The 13,316-nt window shown below is 36.7% G+C and overlaps 1 protein-coding gene across 3 annotated transcripts in view; it reads right to left on the minus strand.

The window, feature by feature from the left end:
• GUCY1A2 (guanylate cyclase 1 soluble subunit alpha 2) overlaps positions 1–13,316 on the minus strand; it is a 365,900-nt gene that overhangs the window by 349,456 nt on the left and 3,128 nt on the right. The gene's annotated exons all lie outside the window — the stretch shown is intronic.

The following is a 13,316-nucleotide window of genomic DNA, read 5'->3' on the forward strand; positions in this document are numbered from 1 at the left end:
TCGCTTGAACCCGGGAGGCAGAGGTTGCAATGAGCTGAGATCACAACACTATACACCAGACTGGGCGACAGAGTGAGACTCTGTCTCAAAAAAAAAAGAAAAAAATTGTTGCCCAACCACAATGTGCCAGGCATATTGTAGTCATAAAATTTTGCAGTATATAAAATAGATAAAAATCCTTGCTTGATGAAATTGATCAAAATTCACCCAGAAAAGGAAAGAGAGCCAAGAAGCTATATTTGATGATGTATGTCCTATTTGGCCTTATTTCACCTTCCACACTACCTTTCAACAGTATAAAATATATTTAATATACTGACAAAATAGAGTCCTATTCACTTGGCTCCTAATACCTCGAGAGTTCCTTCCATTAGTGACCTTTCTACCAGTATCAAAAAAGTGTCAAAAAGAGCTCTAACACTGAACAAAGTCATATCAGACATGAAGAGAATAAGAATGGGTGTGTGTGTGTGCGTGTGTGTGTGCGCGCATAAATATATCAACTTTTATAACTACATACATATGTAGATAAAACACTTTTATAAGTAAAACAAGCTAATACAAACACAAATAAAAAAAAGTTCCCTCCATATGGTGTTCAATTTATAAATGCTTATTTTTAGGAGGATAGGAGAAAACCCAAAGTCTAAAGCTATTGATAAGACAATCTAAAAGTTATTTAAGCAGTGGATTACACAAATGAAACAATGTACTCTCCATGACTTGAGTATAAAATTACTGAAGGATGAATTAGTGACATTTCATACCTGATTTGACATCCCACAGTCAGTGCAGCTACCATCATTAATATATATCTAGAGAACTGCAAATTGCATGGCAATTTAAATGTGATAATTGCTAGATATACAAAATTACTGGCCAGTGACTAAGTCATAATGACAAAATCTAGACAAGAATGTAATAATAAATTAGGTATGAATAAAACTAAAATATGACAGTAGCCTTTGCACTGTACTCCTACTATGCCATATTCCTACATTCCCCTTGAGTATAAGGAAAGAAGTGTCCTCATTCTTAGGAAATAGGTTAGAGAATGCCTCTAGAGAGATCCTATCCTTGATCAAGTCTTATCTCATCCATCTCCAGTTTTTTTAATTATCTTTTACCTTCAGACATGAATTTCCAACTCTAATAAACTTAGATTTGGCCTCACAGGTGCTGCTATCTGTCTCTATTTTTATCAAATGTCTTGAATCAGAGATGTATGCCCACAATATCCTTTGTTTACTCACCATATATTCCCTTTTTAAACTTTGTTAAATAGGTCTTTATCTCAGTTGCAGGATTGGCATTGCTTTTCTAAGGCCAGTAGCAACCTCACTCATACTGGATTTGAAAAGATCATCCTTAAATTTCATTATTTTGCAAATATCAACCACTGGGTCCTTGCTCCCAGCTGCTCCCAGTCACCTCCATCCTACAAACACACAAAAAAATCCTGTGACCTCTATTCTTTTTATTCTTTCTGTATATTTCCCCCTAATTCTCTGTTGTTCTTATTTTTCTCTCTCTCACTCAGAGTGTTTGTCAATTTTCAAGATACTAGCTATCACCTCTAAAGTAACTCTCTTCAACCACAAGCTCTTAGCCAGGTTCCAATCCCATATCTTCAATCCTCTACTTATTAAATCAACTGGCAGGTACTTAACTGAGCTTAGTGATTCAGTAAAGAAACCCTTAAAGATCTCACAGTCCAGAGCTGATCATTTTTACTAAATTCAAAATATCCAAATCCAAAGCTATCATTTTATTTATCCCAAATGCCGCCTTCCCCTTGCTAAATCTTGCACTTTTGTTAATGCCATGACAATTCTCGAACTCACCATCATGAGTTGGGCTCTCCAGGAAGCAGACTCTAAGAAGGAGATTAGCATGCAGGAAACTTATTAGGGAGTGTTCTTGGGATCAACAACCGTGAAAGGGTAAAGAAGAAAGCAGAATTGGGCACAAGGAGAAGTTAGACTATGATGAAGACTCAGTGGAAGTCTCGGCTAACCCTACATAGAGCTCTGATCTTAGAGTTGCCTAAATTAGAGCGAGAAGGCTTCGCTTTCTTATTGCATGGTGATTAATCATGGGAATGGGGCATGACTTTGAGCAAGGCCCCTCTCCTCAGGCCAGGTAATATATAGAGAGGACTAATGATTGAGGGCTGACTGTCAACAGAACCCCTAGCATCTAGAGGAATGAGTCCTTCATTACTAAAGGGCCATTTAGGCAGTGAATCACGACATCCACCACATTCACCAAAGCTTGAAATACATAAAATACTGAAAGGCATATGAGGTTTGGAATTAAACAGAACAAGATTCCACCCTTATTTCCGTCAGTAATTAACTGTCATCATAGGCAAGTTACTCAACTTCTCTGAATCGAAATTTTCCTATGAGATTATTTTGAAAATTTAGTGATACGTATTATAAAAGCATTTGATAAATTCTGGCTCCATAGCAGTTGCTTAATACATGTTAATTCTCCTTCACCCCTCCCCCATGAGTTATTTTTAACTATTCTCTTTCTTTTCCAAGCCCTAAGACTTCCTCTGAAATGACAATATACATCAATAAAGTTGTATAAAGACGCTACCTCTAGCTAGGACTATTCTAGGTGCTGCAAAGCCCACAGTGAGCAACCCTGACAAGGTTCCTCCCTTGTGTAACTTAAATTATAAGAGGGAAGACAGGTGATAAATAGGTAAACTAGTGAATAAGAAGATAATTTCTGATGGTAAGGCTATGATGAAAAGAATAAATAAACAGTGATGTGAAGGAGAATGGTTGGTGTAGGAGGGCTACTGTCTGATGAGGTGACACTGAGCTGAAAGCTGAAAACTAAGAAAGAGGCAATCTTGGGAGAACCGAGCAAAGGATGTGGGTGGGGGACATTTCTGACATGAGGAATCAAACAACAGTCCTGAGGCAAAATGACACTTGCTTGGCATATTCAAGGAGTGTATCATAGAACCATGAGTATATAGAGTACCACAAGATGAGGTTAGAGACATAGCCTCTTGATGTTCTCTGTTAATGTCCTATGACCATGGAAAGGCATCACCCCTGCATTAATATTGTGAGTATTTAATGGAATAAAATTAATGGAACACTAAGCACACTGCCCAATAATGGTAAGCACTCAATAAATAGATATTATTATCATCATTACTATAGCTTCAACTGATCTTTTTAGATACATACCGTACTTTGACCCTATGTCCTACACATCATACAAAACTAGAAAAGGTCAGCATAGAATAAGGGGCAGAGACAGACAGAGGAACAGACAATAGCTGCTGTGGACATAATTTGGTAATTTTTTAAATGTGATTCTACATTTTTTAAATTTTTTTGGAGACAACTTCTCACTGTTACCCAAGCTGCCATTCAGTAGTGTGATCATAGCTCATTGCAGCCTTGACCACATAGGCTCAAGTGATCCTCTCACCCCAGCCTCCTGAATATCCGGGACCACAGGTGCACGCCACCGTGCCCAGCTAATTCTTTAGTATTTTTGTAGAGACAAGATGTCCCTATGTTGCCCAAGCTGGTCTCAAACTCCTGGGCTCAAGTGATCCTCCCATCTCAACCTCCCAAAGTGCTGAGATTACAGGTGTGATTTTACATTTTTAAATACAAAAATGACAAGGTAAAATGTTTTTTCTGAGAGCCCCTACTTCATTCATGTGTTTAAAGTATATGGAATATATGCTGAATAAATTAGTAAGTGCTCATTTGATAATAAATGCTGTCTGAATTAATGAATGAATGTGAGAGGCAAGTGAATGAGTGAATAAACAAGAACCTGGTAAGATCGCATTTGTTTTTAAGATTTCTGAAAGAGAACATCTTTTGGAAGTATATTACCCCTACAGAATAACCCTGAAATGTCATATGCCCAAAAACATTGGAAACATTTCTCATAAAAAGCATAAGAGCACTAAACAAGAACCATGACAAAAGGTAGTATCTAGAGCCTTTGCCAAAGATTGTGGCTAGAGGTAATTGAAAGTATCAGAATAACTGGTAAGAAGGTGTTAGAGAAAGGCACCAAAATCTACTGATCATGTGCTATAGTCCAAATACTGTGCTAGGCATTACTATGCTTTTAATCTTCATAATCCTATGAATTATTAACCTCATTTTATACACAAGAAACTGATCCAGAGAGGCGAATTTATCCAATGATGCCCAAGATAACAAGAAGACTTTGCCAGACTGCAAATCTCCTCTTTTCCCAGAATGTAGAGAGTTAAAGAACCTGAAGGAATATTTTGTTTTACAAAAAAGAAGTGAAGCATGCAAGAAGTCATGAGTAATAGTAAACACAATGTCTTCCATTCACTGTTCACATTTTATTACATATTTACCCTTGAGTGAGAGATTAGTGAGATAGATGTGATTTCAGATGGGAAGTGGAGACAAAAGTTATTTCCCCAAAGTCAAATTAGAACAAAAATCAGAAAGCAACATTTATTGAGTTGCAGGATCAGCCTCCAACCATTCTGTGCATGTACATACACAAATGGGCTGATAGGCATTTTTCAAGGAAAACAAGACAAGCACATTCACCAAATTATACAGAAGTCTAAAAGATAGGAAAACGGTTTGTTAAAATCTACTCACAATATCTTTCCCTTGCCTAAGAGACTCCCTGGTGGAATATGAGAAATGGTATGCACATTAACTTGGTCAGACCACAAGGACTATTTACTTTCTCAGTGCTTCTACGTAGAACAAGTTTGCTGTTATCAAGCACTTGATTATCTAAAACACTGCCCACAACAGGATGTTCACACAATCTATAGCAGAGTGATAGTTAATACTCACAAGGACAACACTGAGGCACTGAAACACACAGGTGAACCTTTGGGATTATGAAGGAATTACTAACAAATTTAAAATCCTTTCACTCTTAAGTGTATTTCATAGAAGTTCATCTGCTCTCTTACAAATCGGTACTGCATATGCGATAGCTCACTTAGAATGTCTGATTCACCAGAACGAATCTCTACCTTTTTAAGTAAGAAAATATCCACTGCACTCTCCAACATAACCTGAAATGTTTTGGTGGTCACTGCTACTCTAAAACCCGTAGACTGTCTTATACTCAAGAAGTGATGTATCAAGTCTGAGCCAAGAAAACCTTACAGTATACCAACTATTCATTGGAACCATAAAAAGTACATCAATGATGTAGCTAAATATCCTTGGGCTTTTCAAGGTTTAGTCCTAACTTTGAAAGCATGATGTAAATACTAAACAAGCAGTTAATGAGAACTGAGTTTCTCAAAGACTAACTAGTTACCAGGTTACCTGATTCTGGTTTAGAAGTGGGGTAAACAAATCAGCTACTCCAAGAGAGTGAACTGAATAGTGAAAGAATAGTCTAGATATATTCTAAATAGTCTTAATTTCAGATCGGTGTTCAAACAGAAAAGCTAGAAATGTCTTTGGATTATTGCAGTTTTCCCTGTTTGGACATTCACTCATTATTCCTTAAGACATAACCCTCCACTCCAACGGATTGTTCCCAAACACTTCAAGCTCAATCTGACACATAGGCCTTCTAATGTATAAACAACACTATCATTGCTTTATACTTCTGCAGGCCATACTCATCTTCCCAATTTAATCTACATATTCATTATCTCCAACCTCAACTGGGCCCTCAAAAAACACCCAATAACACTTCTTCCTATTCCTAGGCAGTTCTCTTCCCCAATCTTTAAATAAGCAATTTCTAACTTTACACTTTTTTCAAGGACACTATCCCTCCCTGTGCCACTATTGTGTCCACTAATTATTATTGTAAGATAGATATATGGATATGCTGGTTTGCAGAATTTTATTTAATAGAATGTTTGGTAATACAGGATTTCTTACATGCTAAAATAATAATGAACAACATAGCATGATAGATTTACTGTCCCTCTATCTTAGGATACACATCTCTTTAGGAGATACACATCTCTTTAGGAGATAACATAGGCACCCTTGTAAGTGGCAGCACATCAGCGACCCCAAATAACTGTTGTGTCTACAGGCATTTTAAGATAATCATACTATCCGGCCTGGTGCGGTGGCTCACACCTGTAATCCCAGCACTTTGGGAGGCCAGGGCAGGCAGATCACCTGGGGTCAGGAGTTCAAAACCAGCCCAGCCAACATGGTGAAACCCCTACTAAACATACAAAAATTAGCCAGGCATGGTGGCGTGTGCCTGTAATTCCAGCTACCCAGGAGGCTGAGCCAGGAGAATCGCTGGAACCTGGTGGACAGAGGCTGCAGGGGGCCAAGATTATGCCACTTTACTCTAGCTTGGGCGACAGAGCAAGACTCCATCTCAAAAAAAAAAATAGATAATCATACTACCCAAAGTGAGAGGCGATTTGCATAAAATCTACAGATTATTATGAAGTCCAAATAAAATGTCAGGTAGGAGAATGTTTAGAAAATCTTAACGCATTCTAAAAAATACTGTTATAACTATATTCCCGTTTATGTCTGAGAAAAAGCTACAAACAGAACAGTCAGATAAAAAAATCAATTAAAAATCACAAAATCATTATAGCCAAAAGAGCAGTACCAAATACATCATAAACTACACAAGGACTTATTCAATCATTTATTCATTCTTTTAACAAACATTTATTGGGTGCCTTTATAATTCAGATACTCTGCTAGGCATGGGCATACATAGATAAATAAGACAGGATTTCCATCTTAAAGAGGCAGAATAAACCAAAATCAAGGTACAATACAATAATTCCCATAATGGAGATATGAGTGATAACTTAGGATTCTATAGGGGAAAAAACAGAGCAACAGAAATCAGGATATATATATATATACGTGTGCGTGTGTACATAAAAACAGTCAGAAAAACCATCCTCTCCCAGTATTAAGTTGGAGGGTTCATGTATGAAGAAGCATAGACAAAAAGTAACAAGGAATGGAAGCATGTTATAGAACATTCTAATTTTTGCCATTGGCCACAGTAGACTCACGCATAACAAATATTATACAGTGAAAGGAAAATGAGTCAAGTGGACTTTATGGACTTATAATTAAGGTAACATCAGGACCTCCACACAGATAACTTCCTTTCATGATAGATTATTAGAGTTGTCTGCAAATACAAATTCTTCAAATGTTGGATCACCATTTATTTACTTGGAGAATTCAATGAGAGACCCCCACCCAACTTCACCATTGAATGAATGGCTAAGGATGCAGAGATTAGCAAGCATTAATGTTAGTGTCATATTTTGGTAAGGTTTGAGAGGCGGCCCTATATATCTGATATCTGAACCTCCTATTGTTTTCTTTCCAGAAAAAAAAAATTCTAGCATCCAGATCTGTTTTTTCTCCCTTTACCTTTTTAATTTTTCATTGGCATGTAAACAATCACTCCTCCAAAATGAACCAGTAGATGGAGCATTTGAGAAATGTTGTGTCAATCTCACTCTGAAAAACACAAATGCTGGTGATAACGTCAAATTCACCCTCAAAACCACCCTTCTTTTTTTCTACAATCCCCAACCTTTTCAAATATCTGTTTCTCTGTTTTGGAAAAAGGGATCACAAAATACTTATAGTAATGACATGTGAACTACTGAACATAAACATAAGCAATTAACAAAACATCCTCGAGAAAAATGGGCAGAGTCCACAGATAATTAAAGCTACAAATGGTGAAACCTCAAATACCTTCTACCATACAACCAATAAGATTATTCTGACCACAAAAGATACGGCCATAGGATGTGGGGATAACAGCACCAATTCACCACCTTTATCCCTGTCCCAGTTAAGGTAATAGTTGTCTGGGATACATTAATCCCAAAGGAAGCAACTTTCAGGATCATTCTTTCCAAAAATCAGCCCCTAGAGCTCACTGCTAAGTAGTCCTCAAGGTATGGAATTCAGTCACCTCTAGACATACCTTCAGCATGCTGAGCAATTACATGCAGTTTTGTTCAAAATGTAGTCTGGGCCCCTCCCTGGAACTATCCAACCGGATCCTCTGAGGATGAGGCCCAGGAATCTGCATTCTAACAATTTTCCTCAGGTATGTCTTGTGTTCAATGAAGCTTGAGAGCTACTAGATTAAATGAAGAACTGTTTAATGAGCCTCAAAGCCTGCTCTGGAAGTGATGTCTCACTATTTATAAGAATGTTTACTCTTTCTCAATTCCCTACAACAGCCCCAGCAAATTTCCCGCCTTTCCGAGATACTTCCCACTGCCCTACTTCCTAAATGACTCTAGTCCTCAATGTTATAAGGTACCCTGAGCTAACAGCACGTAATTCTAGATCTTCAAATCCTGTCCTGAAGTGATGTTTAAGGGCCATAATTATGTCATTTCCATCTCCTAGTAGTGCATTTTTGGCAACAGTAGCCTACTTGTTGACAAACATTTCTTCTCATTTGACAGAGAATTATGCAGAAAATATAAACAATCCAGACTCTAGAAGAGTCATTACATTTACCTAACTTCTTAAAATATTATATAAATGGACGACTCAAAGAGTCCAAGGAGGAGGATACTGTTCTATCTGCTCTTTTTGTAAAATGACTTCCTTCTGAAGTTTTGCTTTAAATAGCAGGTGTAAGCAAAATTCAAACAGGTTCGCAAACTTGAAGATGTCTATCACAGGCTGCATGAAAAATCTAAATATTTTGGTTGATGGAACCAAATACACCACCAAAAAAAAAATCAAACACAACAGAAACATTTACAAAATTGAACAATTAAACAAAAACATGTATTTACTTCTCCTGAGCATTTTTTTACTTTTTTTGAGATGGAGTCTTGCTCCGTCACCCAGGCTGGAGTGCAGTGGCATGATCTCAGCTCACTGCAACCTCCCCCTCCCGGGTTCAAGCTATTCTCCTGCCTCAGCCTCCCAAGTAGCGGGATTACAGGCACCCACCACCACGCCCGGCTAATTTTTGTATTTTTGGTAGGACAGGGTTTCACCATGTTGGCCAGGCTCGTCTTGAACTCCTGACCTCAGGCAATCCATCTGCCTCAGCCTCCCAAACTGCTGGGATTACAGGTGTGAACCACTGCACCTGGCCCTCCTGAGCATTTTATTGAACAACCATACTATGCTAAACACAAGTTAAACACAAGAATATCAAGGACAGAGGCTTTAAATGTTAAACTAACCCACGGCCTCATGCATCGAACAAAGGGCCTGTGAAGAAAGCCTGCTCAATAGATAGCCCTTGCAAATATTCTCCCGGCCTATGTGCCTACATGTGTGTGAAATCTCAAAAAAGAAAATTATACCTTCCTAGTAACTCATGATCAACAATGTATATGTCAAATGACAGTGCATTTATTTTCCTATCATATTCAATAAAATATTTATATTATGTTTTATTTTACTTACAGCTCTGTATAATTAACAGCAACAAGACAAAAAGGTGAACAAAAAGACTAATGATGACATAGATGGGAAAAATATATAATAGCACTCAAGTACTTCACCTACGCATCTTAGAGTCCTTAAAGGTAAATAAACTATACACTAAAAAGGAATATATAATCAGGAATATATTATCTATATTAAATATGTATTTTTAATATACATATTAAATATATAAAAATACATATTTATAATATATACAAATATATATTTATAATATATATATTTAATATATATAAAAAGGAATACATAATATATAATACTATAATATATAGTCAGAAGTGTCTGACTTCTACTTACAAACCGAATAATCACTGATGTCATTTCTCATTGTCAAAATATATCTTTAAAGTGAAAGTTCTACTCTTCAGAAGGCTAAGGCAGGAGCAAGACCCTATCTCAAAAAAAAAAAAAGAAAAAGACAAAAGAAAGCCTAGCAATTGAACCAACAGCCAAAGAAGAAGAGAGCACCGTAAAATATAAACAGTATTAGCTATGTAATTGTTGCATCTCACTATCAAGGCCTTTGAACACACATACAGATTAGTCTGAATGCAATAGATGAAGAATGCTTGGAATTCTCAGGCAAATGAAATAAATAACTTCTCTTTCACCTACAATTTTTCTAATTTAAAATTAACTTGTCATGAAATACCTACATTCTACCAAATATATATGTTCTTGTATTTTGATAGAATTTATAAAGTAGTTTTCATATTGCCATACAGCAGTCAGTAATCTGATGGAAATGTTTGGATCTGCAATTTTTATATGTCTGTGTACACACATAAGTCATACCCAGGGGCCAAAAAGGGACTCCAGTTTTAAATTTTTTAATGGATTGTCTGGGCTATGCCGACAAAATACAGTGTTTATTACTTTTTTTTTTTTTTTTTTGGTATTTGACATCTGTTAACCTATTCTATAAACTTTTCCAATTAGGTGACTAGCAAGTGAATTATTGAGAAAAAAAAAAGAAAAGAAAAAATTTAGATCACTTTGAGGCATTCAAATTCAGTTAAAATTAATAGATCTCACCCTGAAACTATCATCTATTGAGTTTGGGAAGCTTTACAAAGAATATTGCTCCTTATTCACAACCAATCTACAAGGTAGTTATTATTCCTAATTCACAAAAGAGGAAACTAAGGCTCAGAGAAGTTAAGAGCTTTCCCAGAGACTCATACATAGTAAGGGGCTCAGCAGAGGATTACTCAAATCTAAATTCGTCAGACACCAAAACTTTGTGCTTTCAACTCTGCCATGTTGTTTCTAAATGATTAGGGATAAGGTAAAGAAAGGCAATAGATTGCCATTAAATTCTGATTTCAGATTATAGTATCTATTTTCAACAAATGTGAAAACATTAAACAACTGAAATAGACTTTATATAATTTTATAATGGTAATGAATCTGTTTCTATAACTTTGTTAGCCAAATTAAGCCCCAAATTTAAAAAGCTTTAAATAAATTACCTAAATTTGTCAAATAGCCTACCCTACGAATATATTTTTTACATTTTTCATTGTCTACATGTTAGTTACACACTTACTTTCTAAGGTTTTTTTTCAGGGTTTATACATGTCAGAGAGCTCATTTTATTTAATATCAACAGAAGCTAAGTATGTATTTTATGCCTTTTCATTCTTTCCTCTATATGTATTAAGATAATTTCCTTCCCCAAAATAATAATTTATGCTTTTTTGTCACTTGAATCTAAGCTTCCCCCTTCATTTTTTCCTCTTCACTGGTCTCTGTTTCTTGAACAACTCCACAAGTCAGTAGCTCTTCTCTTCTTATTTGCCAGTCCTCCAACTCTGTCACTTTTTTTCCTGACATTCTGCTCTCTAAAGCTTCTGAGCTTCTCTCTTCAAAGCCACTTGCAATGTTCTCTGTCAAGAAACCCAGAGAAGCCTTGCCCTTATGTGACTCTAGTGGTGTATCTTCACTGACAGGCTGACACCAGCAAACCCAAAATTGATGTCGCAGTGGTAGGGTAACTAAGCAACTCTCATTTAAGAATAAAATCCAAATAAATAAGTTGCTAAGTTCACCCTTGATGTGAAATCCCCAGCTGTTGCTTAATATGTATTTCCAAGTATTATATTATTTTAAAATAAAGAATGTAATAAATGATTTATACATCTTCAATCAGGTCTTAAAGTCTTGAGGGTTTTTGTTTGTTTTGTTTTGGAGACAGAGGCTCGCTGTCACCCAGGGTCTGGAGCGCAGTGGTGTGATCTCAGCTCACTGCAACTTCCACCTCCCGGGTTCAAGCGATTCTCGAGCCTCAGCCTCCCAAGTAGCTGGGATTACAGGCGTGCATCATCATGCCCTGCTAATTGGAGGGTTATTTTTATTATTATGGATGCACCCCAGAGATTCACAATGAACAAAACTACCCAAAGTGGATAACAAATAAAACTTCCCCTAGATTTCGCCAAGACAGTTGGAGTTCTTATGTTTTCCCTTTATATAGTTTCATTAAAATAAAGATAATGATTAAAGAAGTTCCATGAAATCAGACTAGATATGTTTTGTTCAGCATTTGTCTTTCCAAATGCTCTGCACAATACCTGCCACATAGATACTACAATATTTTTAAATGATTGGGTGGATTAAATAGTATTTTGGTGCCCCTATCTTAAAAAGTAAACTACTTTCCTCAAAAGTTTTAAAACTTACAATATATGCCATGTTTTCCTTTTTTTTTTTTTTTTTTTTTTTTTTTTGAGACGGAGTCTCGCTCTGTCGCCAGGCTGGGATGCAGTGGCGCGATCTTGGCTCACTGCAACCTTCTGCCTTACGGGTTCAAGCAGTTCTCCTGCCTCAGCCTCCCGAGTAGCTGGGACTACAGGCGCACACCACCATGCCCAGCTAATTTTTGTATTTTTAGTAGAGACGGGGTTTCACCATGTTGGCCAGGATGGTCTCAATCTCTTGACCTAGTGATCTGCCTGCCTCGGCCTCCCAAAGTGCTGGGATTACAGGCATGAGCCACCACGCCTGGCCCATGTTTCCCTTTCATATGCCAATATGACAGTTTGTCCAAAGCCTGGGAAATCCCAGACATTTAAAGTAATGTGTCCAGAGATATGTAAGTTTCTCATTGTTCAAGGCAAAATTAGAATCAGGTCTCCCAAATTCTGGAATTTTTTTTCAATTTCACCAATACAACTTACTCTTATTAAATAGTATTAGAAATTATTATAACCTTTATACTCAACATCAGTGCATCTTAAAGTGACTATTAAGCATCAAAAACCTGAGTTTGGATATCCCATGGGTCAAATAACTAGTTTAATAAATAAATTTTCATTTTTCTATTTGCAAATCATTCTGAATAAAAAAGAAATCCCAAGTGACTGAGACATGCCATGATGAGACAACTGACAAAACAGGAGCTTCCATGGCAAGTACAATTTCTCCTGAAGTATATCGTGATGGCATGCAAGAAAGCTCACAACATTCAAAACTACTAGAAATTCCCATCTAAAAAGGCTCTGGTAACGGCTACTCTCAGCAGTTCAAAAACAAAAAAAGTCCAGCTTTCATGAGAGAATAGAGAGGACATAATCCATCTCCTGAAGAGTATTCAAAGAAGTTTCAAATCCTGACAATGTCAAAAAATGAATCTACTGGAACTTTTTGAGCTAGTGTTCTAACTTGCCAAATAAATGAAAATAAGGTAAGGACTACCCGGAAATAAGTCACTGCTTTGAAATATAATCTCTCTCTCTTTTATTTGTGTCACTAAGTCTATTGGTGATATGGTTAACCAAGGAGAATTTTTCTATACATGTGTTATGTTGAAAATGTTTACACTATATTCACCTGTATGTTCTCAGCATCCACCTGACA

Source organism: Symphalangus syndactylus, chromosome 3, assembly GCF_028878055.3.
Source record: "Symphalangus syndactylus isolate Jambi chromosome 3, NHGRI_mSymSyn1-v2.1_pri, whole genome shotgun sequence".
Lineage (NCBI taxonomy): Eukaryota > Metazoa > Chordata > Mammalia > Primates > Hylobatidae > Symphalangus > Symphalangus syndactylus.